This window comes from Pongo pygmaeus, chromosome 12 (assembly GCF_028885625.2).
Source record: "Pongo pygmaeus isolate AG05252 chromosome 12, NHGRI_mPonPyg2-v2.0_pri, whole genome shotgun sequence".
In the NCBI taxonomy this organism is placed as follows: Eukaryota; Metazoa; Chordata; class Mammalia; order Primates; family Hominidae; genus Pongo; species Pongo pygmaeus.
The window spans coordinates 33,457,899-33,470,624 of NC_072385.2; the positions used below are offsets into that span (position 1 = coordinate 33,457,899).

The 12,726-nt window shown below is 36.5% G+C and overlaps 1 pseudogene; it reads left to right on the plus strand.

The window, feature by feature from the left end:
* The first annotated feature begins 11,035 nt into the window (after positions 1 to 11,035).
* LOC129030820 (short-chain dehydrogenase/reductase family 42E member 1-like) lies at positions 11,036 to 11,938 on the plus strand (annotated as a pseudogene).
* The last annotated feature ends 788 nt before the right edge of the window (positions 11,939 to 12,726 follow it).

The window sequence follows — 12,726 nt, forward strand, 5'->3', positions numbered from 1 at the left end:
TAGAAAGATGAAGAAACGGACTCTAGGCTCCTCTTCCAGGGATATCTTCCAAAGTCATATGAAAAACCTGGGCTGCCAAATAGAGCTGTTGATCTTGCCACAACCAGAAAGAAATCTGTGCAACCAGGAAGCTCTTGCTGCAGCTGCCAGCTCCAGAACCAGACAGGCTGAAGTCTAAGTTGACTGAGAGCCATCTAATATGAAATTGTTGATTGAGAAGGCCAATTGCTTCTGTGCACCTAACTGAGACCGCCAGGAGCAGCAGCTTTGAGTGGCAGTCTTAACAGGAGGTGAGGCTGGGCACTGCCGTTAAAACATCGGCAGAAATGGCACTGCAGAAATGGCCACCTTCTGATCGAAGCCTTTTGCTTTAGATGTTCTCCAAGTAAACATTATATGTACATACACACATATACATATACACATATATACACACACATGTACATGCATACATATACACACAATTTGGTTTTTAGGAAACCAAGTGTTATAAATGGTGGTTTTTCTTAAAATACAATAAAATTTTACTGTAAGTGGAAAAAAAAACAACACTATTAAGATGAGAGATAAGACAATAGCAGAGCACAGAGGTCAGTAAGTCAATGCCTTAGGCCTAGAGTTTTCTCTAGAAGAACATTTGGCTCTGGTTACTTGCACATGGGCCTGACGAGAAACCATCTTGGTCATAGGGCGACCTTGGAAAGAAACAGACTGAGGCCACTTATATTGGGTTTTATATCGCTTACAACCAGACTTAATATGGACAAATATAAACTCCAAAACATGCCTTAGAAACAATGCCCTCTATAACGAAATTGACTTTAGAATAATTATCTCAAATGGCCTGTGAAAATGAATGAATGAATAAATGGCTTTTTAGAAATATTTGTAGCAAAAGAATTAGCTTCAAAACTTTCAAGATTCTGTTACATTGTTTATTTCTATTCAATGATCATGTGCACTGTGTACAGAATGAAATTAAAAGATGAATGAAGATGTTACTAAGATATGATCCATAACTGGCTTGCATTTTTTAACAAATACACACGAAATTAAGCATTTGTATGAGAGCTGTCCTCTTGGAAGTAAGCATGTAAGCAGATCACACACTTTCTATAATGATTTTCTTGAATCAAACCACTTTTAAAATTCGTCTTTAGAAACTCACAAACCAAGGCACAAAATAGCCAATATCCTTACATTTTCTTTCTTTAGTCATGTATTTTTGAAATTACCAAAGTCACTTGAGCTAAGCCTGATGAGTAATGGTGATAACCAAGTTGATTTTTTTAAAAATCAAAAGCAAGGTGTGATGTTAAAGTTACATTTGTTTTCTGCAGTGAGTTGCAAACCAGTTACTGACTTTTCAAGTTGTTTCTCTTGATTTTCAGTGTTATCATATTATTACATTCAAATTGTGAAACTTAGAAAAAGTATGGCCAAGAGGGAATTCAAGCTTATATTAAGCAAAGAGAAAAAAAGAGAGCACTTGGCTGCTTTAACTTTACATTTTAAAATGTTTGTTATGAAACATTTGAAACACACAGAGAAGTAGAAGGAAATATGCAACAAATATTCCTACATCTACAATCCAGACTCAAAGATTGCTAAAATTTTCCCATGTTTAATTTATCCCTGTCTTTTTTTCATACTGGATGTTTTTGTTGTAGGTTTCTTGCATCATGATGACATTACTCTTGAATACTTCCACATGCATCTCCAGTAAATAGAAGCTTATCTTCAAAATCACAATTGCCAACATTTAACAACATTAACAATCATTTTCTAACACTAAAATTGTCTATTTTTGGCCATCTTCAGGTTGATTCCTAAGTTCTTTTGACTCCACTGTAGTATTTTTGATCATTTCCTAATTTTGTTGTTGTGATTTTCTAATATGGGAAGGTGTTCCAGACTTGTTCTTTTCTTAGGATTTTCTGATATGGGAAGGTGTTCCAGACTTGTTCTTTTCTTAGGATTTTCTGATATGGGAGGGTGTTCCAGACTTGTTCTTTTCTTAGTCCCAGACAAAGCCATTTCTCTACGGAGCCATGGTTCCTTTCAGTGAGAAATTGTTTTTAGAGACCACAATTTGGGTCTAACAGTTGCACACTCTTAACTGAGTTCATCAATGTTTCTAGGCTTTCTAAGTAGATATAACAAGGAAATACATATACATCCATAAAATGAATGATAAATTAATACTGAAAATCCAATTTAAATTTAGGACCGCAGGTTTTACTTAGCCTCATCAATTTTACATTGGAATCACTGCCACGCAGAAAATTCCAGTTCCCAATGGCATCAACATAATTGTTAATTTGCTTTATCCCACAATGTACATACATCCAAAATGCATATATTTCAGAAGAATTATAATACCAACACATCCTTTAATATTTTGTTTCCTAATAGTTGAAAACATTTTTGTACTGTTTTATCCCTTGAGAATATTTCACTAGAATATAGAATCATCATTGTATTCTGAAGTTATTTGAAATTATTCCTCTTATTGTGTTTTTTTCAGTTAAACATATTTATTTGTTTTGTTTTGATTTTTAGGAATTGATTTATTATTATTATTATTATACTTTAGGAATTGATTTTTAAAATTTATTTTGTTTTATAATAGGGCAAAACATTTTTCAAAATGATGTTGGTTTATCCTTCTATATTTTTATATAAGTAAATATTCATGCATATTTATTTCTTGTCACCTCTCACAGATAAATAGTAGAGATAAATAGTAGATATTATATACAATTTCTCCCCTTGATTTTACCACTTGATAATATATTCTAGAGATCACTCCATAACTGTACATGGAACTATTTCTGATAAATACTTTTTTTATACAGATACATGGTATACCATTGTGTGGCTGTACCATAGTTTATTCAATCAGTCCCAAATATTTCCAGTTCTTCTTCTCTTACAATTTATGTTACAAAGAAGTCTTATGCATGCATATTTCATGCTTTTTCCTTAGAATATTTTTGGGATATTTGACATAGGATTGCTGGGTCAGAGGGTAATACATATGTAATTTTGCTCCATATTGCCCAATTCATCTTCATAGGGGTTGTAACATTTTGTATTCTTATCATCAATGTCTTGGAGTGCTTGTCCCTTAGCTTTGGCCCATTTCTCTACAGAGATTTTGATCTCTTTCATTACCGTTGTGGGAAGGTTTTTACGTGGTAGACATATTAAGACTTTTTGATGTAAATTGCAATTGTTTTCCAGTTTTTTTTTCTTTGCTTTTAGATTTTAAAAGAATTAATCCATTCTTTCAATACTGATATGGACTCATTTTTCACTTTAAATCTTCAATCCATTTAGAATTTATTATGGTGTTTAGTCTGAGAAATGGATCCATTGCATTGTTTTCATATGTCTGTGTATTTATCACAACACCACTTCTTAAAAAGGTCATTTTTTACCCACTAACATGAGACACCCATTTAATGTCTATTCAATTTCCATATGCTATTAGACCTAGTTCTAGACCATCTATTCTGTTCCATTGGTAAATGTGTTTTAAATTGACACATAATGATTGTACATATTTATGGGGTACACTGTGATGTTTTGATACATGTGTACATTATTAAAACTGAAATCAGGGTATTTAGCATATCAATCACTTCATACATTTGTCGTCTTTGTGATCAGGACATTTAAAACCCTCTGTTCTAGTTGTTTTTAAATCTATAATACCATCCTATGTCCAATGAAACACCAAAATTTACCCCTCCTAACTGTACTTTTGTACCTATTGGCCAATTTCTCCCTATCCTTCTGCTTCCTGGCCTCTGGTAACCACTATCCTAACTCTCTACTTCTATGTGTTCAACTTCTTTAGATTCCATGTATGAGTGAGATAATGCGGTATTCATCTTTCTGTGCCTGGCTTATTTCACTTACATAATGTCCTCCAGGTTTATACATGTGGCAAATGACAGAATTTCTTTTTGTTAATTGGATAAATAATACTTTATTGTGTATACATACTCCATTTTCTTTATGCATTCATTCACTGATAGACACTTAGGTTGATTCCATATCTTGGCTATTGCAAATAGTGTTGCAATAAACATGAGAGTGCAGATATCTCTTTAACATACTGATTTCATTTTGTTGGGGGGATATATACTCAGCAGTGGGATTGCTGAATTATATGGTAGTTCTATTTTTTAATTATTTGAGGAATCTTAATACTGTTTTCCATAATGGCTGTATTAATTTACATTCCTACCAACAGTATATAAGAGTTTCCCTTTCTCCATGTTTGTACCAGCATTTGTTATTTTTTTATCTTTTTGATAATTGTCATTTTAATTGAGATGAGTTGATATCTCTTTGTAGTTTTGACCTGCATTTTCCTAATTATTAGTGATATTGAACATTTTTTCATATACCTGTTGACCACTTTTATGTTATCTTTTGAGACATAGCTATCCAGATATTTTCTCCACTTTAACAGTATTAATTCTAATCCATGAACATGGAATACCTTTCCAATATTTTGTGTCATCTTTAATTTTTTAAATCAATGTTTTATAGTTTTAAGTGTGGAGATTTTTCACCTCCTTGGCTAAATTATTACTAAGTATTTTATTTCTTTTGTAGCTATTGTAAATGGGATTGTTTTCTTGATTCCTTTATCAGACAGTTTGCTATTTGGGTATAAAAATGTTATTGATTTTTGTATGTCGATTTCATATCCTGCAACTCTGCTGAATTTGTTCTCACCATTTTTTAGTGAATTCTTTGGGGTTTTCTATACATATTATCATGCTGTCTATAAACAGAGATAATTTCATTTCTTCCTTTTGAATTGTGATGCCTTTTACTTATTTCTCTTGCTCGTTTACACCGGCTAGGACTTACAGTACTATATTGAATAGAAGTGGTGAAAGTGGGCATCCTTATCTTATTCCAGATCTTAGAGAAAAAATTTTCAATTTTTTCCCATCCAGTATGATGTTAGTTGTGGGTTTTTATATATGGCTTTTATTGCATTGATGTGGGCTTTATATATGGCTTTTATTGCATTGTCATACCTACACCTTCTGTTCCCAATTTGTTGAGAGCTTTACCATGAAGGAATGTTAAATTTTGTCAGATGCTTTTTTGGCATCTATTGGAATGATCATACGGTTTTTGTCCTTCATTCTGTTAATGTGATACATCATGTTTATTGATTTGCATATGTTGAAACATCCTCACATTCCTAGATGAAATCCCACTTGATAATGGTGAAAAATCTTTTTAATGTGCTGTTGAACTCAGATTGCTAGTATTTTGTTGAGGGATTTTGCATTTATATATATCAGGAACACTGGCCTGTAGTTTTATTTTTTTTATTGTGTCCTTGTCTGATTTTGGTATCATCATAATGCTTGCCTTGTAGAATGCATTTGAATGTATTCCCTTCTCTTCAATTTTTAAATAATAGTTTCAGTAGAATTGGTATTAGTTATTCTTGAAATGTTTCATAGAATTCAGTAATGAAGCTATCAGCTCCTGGGCTTTTCTTTGATGGAAGACTTTTTACTGACTTAATAATATTATTTGTTATTGATCTCTTCAGGTTTTCTGTTTCTTCATGGTAGGTTATATGTGTCCAGAAATGTATCCATTTTTTATAGTTTATCCAATTTGTTGGCATATAATTGTTCACAATAGCCTCTTAGGATCCTTTGTATTTCTGTGGTATCGGTTGAAGCATTTCCTTTTTTGTCTCTGATTTTATTTATTCTAGTTTTCCCTACTTTTTTTCTTAGTCTGACTAAATAGGTGTAACAGACATTTCCAGAACATTCCACTCAACAGCTGCAGAATATAGATTCTTCTCAACTGCACATGGGACATTCTCTAGGATAGATCATACAGTAGGCCACAAAACAAGTCTTAAAAAATTTAAGAAGATTAAAATCATTTCAAATATCTTTTCTGAGTACAATGGTATAAAACTAGAAATCAATACAAGAGAATTTTCAAAAACTTTACAAACCCAGGGAAACTAAGCAACATGTTTAATGTTTTTTTTTTAAACGTAAATGATGTTTATTTTTGTTCAAAACCTTTTCTGCAACTTTGGAGGTGATCATATAGTTTTTCTCCATAGAGAATGTTAATGTTTTCATAATATCAAACCAACTTTGCAGTTCTGGGATAGACACCACTTCATACTAATGAATTTTAAAAATATGTATTTTATGTGCTAATATTTTATTTAGGACTTTGTATATATACTTCTAAATAAGATTGGTCTGTAGTTGTATGTGTGCAAAATCTTTGTCATAGCATCCCATTATTAAATATTAGTAGACAGTGAAAAATCCTTACATATTTAAGAAAATTCTTTACTATGAAAGGCCAAGATTAACAAATAACAAAATGGAACTTGGAGGAAATGGAGATAAGCCAAAGGAAAACACATTTAAAGAACAAACTTTAATATTTTCAAAGAGACAAGAAAATATATTACTTCAGAGCATAATAAAAATAACTTGGAAATTAAAAAATGAATTAACTAAAGTGGAAAAGACAATATCAGGGTTGGAGAACGATGAAGTGTTACCCAAAATGTAAAACAAGGAGGTAAATAAATGAAAATAGAAAAAAATAGAAGAAGTTGCAAATTAGTCTAGAGTAATAGAATATCTATAAAATGACAATAAACAGACACTCTTTAAAATAAGAATAAAAAAATAATATTTTTGGAAATAAGAAAGTATCTCAAAATAGAATGATATGAAGTTCCAGATTGAAAGGGCCCACCAATTAATTACTCAGCAAAATGGAGACAGTAATGCCTTAACATTTGGGAGAAAATGTGATCTATCTCCTAAATTTCTCTACTGAGTCAAACAGTTATTCAAATATGAGGATAAAATAGATATTTTCAGACATGTAAGGCCTCAGGATATTTCCTGCCATGTCCCTTTGCCTGAGATCTCCTGGAAGAAGTGGTCCTCCATAAAGAGAATATATAGTACTTCGGGCTTCAGAGAAACAGACTCCAGCTAAGAAGAATGGTGGAAGGCATCTCCAGATCTCCAGACTGATGGTAAATGGAAATCCAATGCTGGAAATTGTGCATTTGCCATATTTAAGCAGAAGAGCAATTTCCAGGTAGAGATGGTCTTTAGGAAGGAGATTTCCTAATGTGTTGAATGCATTGAAAATGCATTAACGTGAGAATGCATTAATTGTCCACTAGAAGTACATTTCTAGTGGAGAATTTAAAAACATATTAATGAAAGATATAAAGAAATTTAACTAAATGAATAAAATAATTGTTTTTTGTACTATTCAAGGACTGATAATGAATAATAATAGAATTTAATTTGGAAAATGCAAGCATGAAGGGGATCATTGAAAATTTGATAGGATCAATGTAAGTTCTTTTGTGACTAAATGAGTATTGGAATTTGAGTATTTTGGAAAGTAAGTTGGATGATAAGAGCTAATTGCCAAGGGAGTGGGATGATTTCAATTGGGAATATGGAGGTATAGCAATTATTAGTAATGACAAGTCTAGGTTATGATTACAGGAATAAATAGTGAAGTAAGGATGCAGTATAAGAGCCTTGGAGGAGAGGAAGTCAAAGAACTGAGAGACAAGGACATTAAATGGGTCATCTAATATCAATGCTAATATATCAATGCTAATACCAAGAATCAAAACAGGAAGAGTTCTGGCAAGAGTAAGAGTGAGCCCAGAACTAAACTCTTTAGGGAATAAAGCAGAGTGACCCAGGGATTTGTGGATGACTGCAACAAGGAGAGATACTGGGTGGGATAGCCCAAGGACATGATATTTGAAGCCGGGGGTTCTTAGGGAGGAGGGAGGTACAATGGCTGGAAACCAATGGTACCAGGAGTTGGGGAGGGAAAACAACCACCATGTAAGTGGTCTGTTAGAGAAACTAAGTCCTGAGGGGAGAGTCAAGCAGCAGGTGGTGGGGAGCAGAGGATTGAAAGTCTAGGGAAGAGTGTGAAAATATTAGAGCTCATAACCTTCACCATCTACACCTAAGATTTAAAAAAAATTAATGAAAATTCAGTGAATTATCTCAAGAAGCCATCTTTCAGTCCTCAGGTTGGCTAAGAGCTCCTCTCCTGTGGTCTGCTGTGCATATCTTTGTCTAGCATTACCATATAAGAAGTGACCTTTAGAGGTTCTGCTCCCTCAACTCAACTGTTAACCCTTGAAGGACAAGAATCATCTCATATTCATCTGTAGAATGACAGTTCCCAGTGAGAAAAGAAAAATAGTTCAGAGCAGCATGAGCCACGTGAGGTATGCAAAGTTTATCAGGCCCAGAGAGACATAAGTATGGGACTAAAGTCATGCCCTCTCTCCACCCATGCCTTGTAGCATCTTCCTGCCCCCAAGCATGACTAATTCAAGCCAATTAGGCCTTCCTGCTTTATGGATGGAGGTCAGGCTCGCATCCATGGCATAGACAAGATCTAGGGAACTCAAAGGTTACCGACAGCACGGGAAAGGCAGCGCATAGGTAAATGCGGACAGTTCCCACTTCCAGGCCCCCTATTAACATGGGTGAAAAGCTGCATTGGCACCCACGGGTTGCACCCTGCTGAGGTCACTAGGCCTTGGGAATATAAGGATGGAAGAAAGAAAAGGGGATGCTTCTTTCTCTCCCTCACATACTCCAGGTATTCGCTGGGAAGATAAAGAAACTAGGGATGCCTTTTTCCCTTCTTTCTAGATGGGTAAACAATCATCTTCAGCATGTGTTTCTCTCAAATGCCCCCTGAATCACTGGGATTCCTTTGAGGAAAAAAAAAAAAAAAAAGCCTTCTTTCCCCTTTTGCCTCCTCTGTCCTCTCTTCACAGATAGGTAATTGTGTCCCCATACCACAGGACACTCCCCTTGGGTGCACCCCCCAAACAGGGAAAAGTTAATTACCCCAAACCTTAAGCTGCTTGGCTTAAAACCGAGCTCAGGGGAAGGGAACCCAGAAGTCTGACATGCCAGCAAAAGGATAAAAGTTTTTACCAGTCGGACTTCTGGCCTCCCTCTCCCTGTGCAAACGATTGAATGGATGATAAAATCACGGTTATATCCTCTGTAAAGTTTGGATTAATGGAAAAAAGAATTTATGAGGCTACTCTTAAGCTGTAGCCAATCTGGTGTGCTTTGCATGACTTTCTATATGGTTGTGTCATGAAGAGGAGTACCTTAGGATAGAATATGGGCCTAGGACCCCATAAGCCTACTGTTCAAGCCAGCCTGGCAAATGGTCAGCAACAAACTTCGGGTCTCCATCTTGTTTTATTTCTTGGGAGTTTGACATTGTAACCATGTGGCAATACTTTGTTTTGGTCTCTGCCATTTTATAATGGCAGCCTGGGTTCAATTCTGGCTTAGGGAATGAGTACTTTCTGGTTAATATCGTGTGACTTTTACCATTTGCTGATTTTCTTCCCCTCTGTGAACAACTTCTAGCTTCCTTTCTTAAATCTTCCTTTCTGAGAGCCACCTTTAAAGATTCTAGATTTTGTAAAAACTGCTTACCACTTCTTTGAAAATACCTCATACACTCACAGTTAAGTCATAACCTTAGTTGAGGCTTGTTGGTTTCATCTGTGAGGTTACTTTCCATAAAGTTCAAAAGCCAGAAATATTGGCCGCGTGGCCTGGCTAAAGTCAGGTAACAAGGGACTTAAAAAGACTTTCTTAAAGAGTGCTCAGCTTAATTAAAAGTGGATATCCAAAGTATTGGTATATTTAAAAGGGCTTTTTTTTCCCTTGGATCTTGTTTTTCTGGAAAAAGGCTTTTTCTCAGTCAACTGAATTATTTTTCTCCATTTTGTCTTGCCACTCTTGGGGCACGCATGAGAGGCCCTAAGATAACTTGTGAGAGCATGGGACTCCTTGGGAAAAATAGAGAAGGTGCCACAGACCCCATTTTGGGAAGAAAGCTCTGTTTTCCTTATAGAACCCAGGAATTAAAAACAGATAGGTCTCTCCCAAAATCTGTTTTTGTTTTCCAGCTATGCCTGTTTCTTGGGCCCTGAAAACTGCATGCTTTCCTAGCCCTGCTTCTTGAAGGACTCCACCCTGAGGCCAATGACCCAATTAGGAGATAGGCAAATGAAAAAATCTTTTTTTATTTTTGAAACAGAGTCTTGCTCTGTCACTCAGGCTAGAGTGCAATGCTGCAATCTCTGCTCACTGCAACCTCTGCCTCCCGGGTTCAAGCAATTCTCCTGTCTCAGCCTCCCGAGCAGCTGGGATTACAGGTGCACACCAAAACACCCAGCTAATTTTTGTATTTTTAGCAGAGATGGGGTTTCACCATGTTGGCTAGGCTGGTCTCGAACTCCTGACATCAAGTGATCTGCCCGCCTTGGCCTCCCAAAGTGCTGGGATTACGGGCATGAGCCACTGCGCTCAGCTCCAAATGAAAAATCTTACAACTACTGGATCTTCTTCTGTCTGTCTGTGTAATCATATGTGTTATGTGTGTGGTGGTTATATAAAACAGAGCTCTAATTCATTGACCTAAAGAAAAATAAGCACTTAGATCAAATATTTTTCAAGGAGAAATAAAAGCTGTAATGCCTTTTAGTTCACGTGACTTTAATCTTTGAAACATAAAAACAGTTTTAAAGATAATTGGTAAAGTGCAAATGTCTTCAAATGTAAATATATGGTCTAAATTATGTGGGTCAGATACTAGGTTTGCTAAATGTTTTAAGGTTATAAACTACTTTTTTAGCTTTTGAGAACCATTTGATTTGTATACTTTACAATTTGGTAAGGCCTGTGGACATATGGAATTACCCACCCCTTTAACTATGCCGGAAAGAATAAGACCTTATCTGTGACTAGAACATAATTAAAATAACTTACCAGAGGCCAGTCTGAGGGCTCCAGTGCCCGAGTAGAGGCAGCAGGTGGCTCCCAAGGCCTGGGCCAGCCCGCCTCCTTCAGTCTGCAGGCTACGCCCTTCTTCCTGCTGCTGTCCAGTTGTCTTTTGACTGCCACATATGGACCCCCAAAGATCTCCAAAGGAAACTTTCCTCGTTACAGGAGGAGGTGGCTATTTTGGTTTCCACCTGGGCCATGCTCTGAACCAAAACGGAGTCCACGTAATTCTATTTGACATCAGCAGTCCTGCTCAAACCATTCCAGAAGGAATCAAGTTTGTACATGGAGACATCCGCCACCTCTCTGACATAGAGAAAGCCTTCCAGGACACAGCTGTCACATGTGTGTTTCATGTTGCCTCTTATGGTTTGTCAGGGAAGGAGCAACTAAATCAAAACCTGATCAAAGAAGTCAGCATTGGGAGTACAGACAACATCCTCCAGGTTTGCCAGAGGAGGGGGGTGCCAGAGAAGAAGGTGCTGGAGGCGGAGAGCACACCCCTGGACAGAGGTGATGGTGTCTTAAGAACCTGTGCTCTGAGGCCGGCTGGCATCTATGGGCCTGGAGAACAAAGACACCTTCCCAGAATAGTCAGCTATATTGAGAAAGACACGTTCAAGTTTGTCTGTGGAGATCCCAGAAGCCTGGTTGAGTCTGTCCATGTGGATAACTTGGTGCAGGCTCACATTCTGGCCTCAGAGGCCCTCAGAGCTGACAAGGGCCATATTGCCTCTGGACAGCCCTACTTCATCTCAGATGGCTGACCAGTGAACAGTTTTGAGTTCTTCTGGCCTCTGGTTGAGGGTCTGGATTACATGCTCCCATCCACCCACCAGCCGTTGACCGTGGTCTACTGCTTTGCTTTCCTAAAACAGATGGCTCGCTTCATTTTGGGTTGACTCTACAACTTCCAGCCCCTCCTCACCTGCACTGAAGGTTACAAAACTGGTGTCACCCATTATTTTAGCTTAGGGAAAGCCAAGAAAGAGATAACCAAATTTATTTGTCAATCATGTTCTTGACTGTAACTACGCTGGACATTTTGTCATTCATAGACAATTGTTGTCTTGTTTTGATTCTTTTCAAAAGATGGTTTGTAATCAGCTATAGAACTTTGACAGGTGCTCTAAAATGCAGGTTTCTGAGAACTTTAGAGATTATAATATTGGAATAGAGGGAAATGTACAGGATTCATGAAGAGCTGAAATGTTCATGAATATCAAGCAGAACAAGAGTTAATGGAATAGACTGAGCTAATAGAAAACTGAAGTAATCTTTTTAACTTTTGGCTTAAAACATTGCTGATCCTTGTTTTTCAGAGGGAAGGAAACTTATTTTGAGCTATCTACAGTCTTTAATAATTGAGTAAGCTATACTCCTCTGAACAAAATTTGGAGCATATTTGTTTCTCTCTCTGCCTGGCTTCTCCAGAATTTGGAAACTCTTTGTAAGTATTCTTAGCTTATGGCAATACAGTTATTTGCATCAGTGTAATAAAAGTCCATTTTCTTTTGCAACAGGACACAATTGAAGAAACTGGTTGTTTTACCAAGGCTTTGACTGGAAGGATATGCTTCTACTTAAGGAATCTGGCTTGACTTGAAGAGCCAATTAAAGCCCCCTAGGAAAACTGGCCTCATTCCTTGTCTACACCATCCCTGCACAGGATTCCTAACCTGTGGTGACTAAAGAATGTCATTTTATAACAGGCCCTGTGTTTTTGGGACTTAAAGAAGAGAGAAATTCACAAAACTCATAGGTGTTTGAGGGTACAAACCCACAGCTAGGCTGGGCTTTAAAACGTCTTATC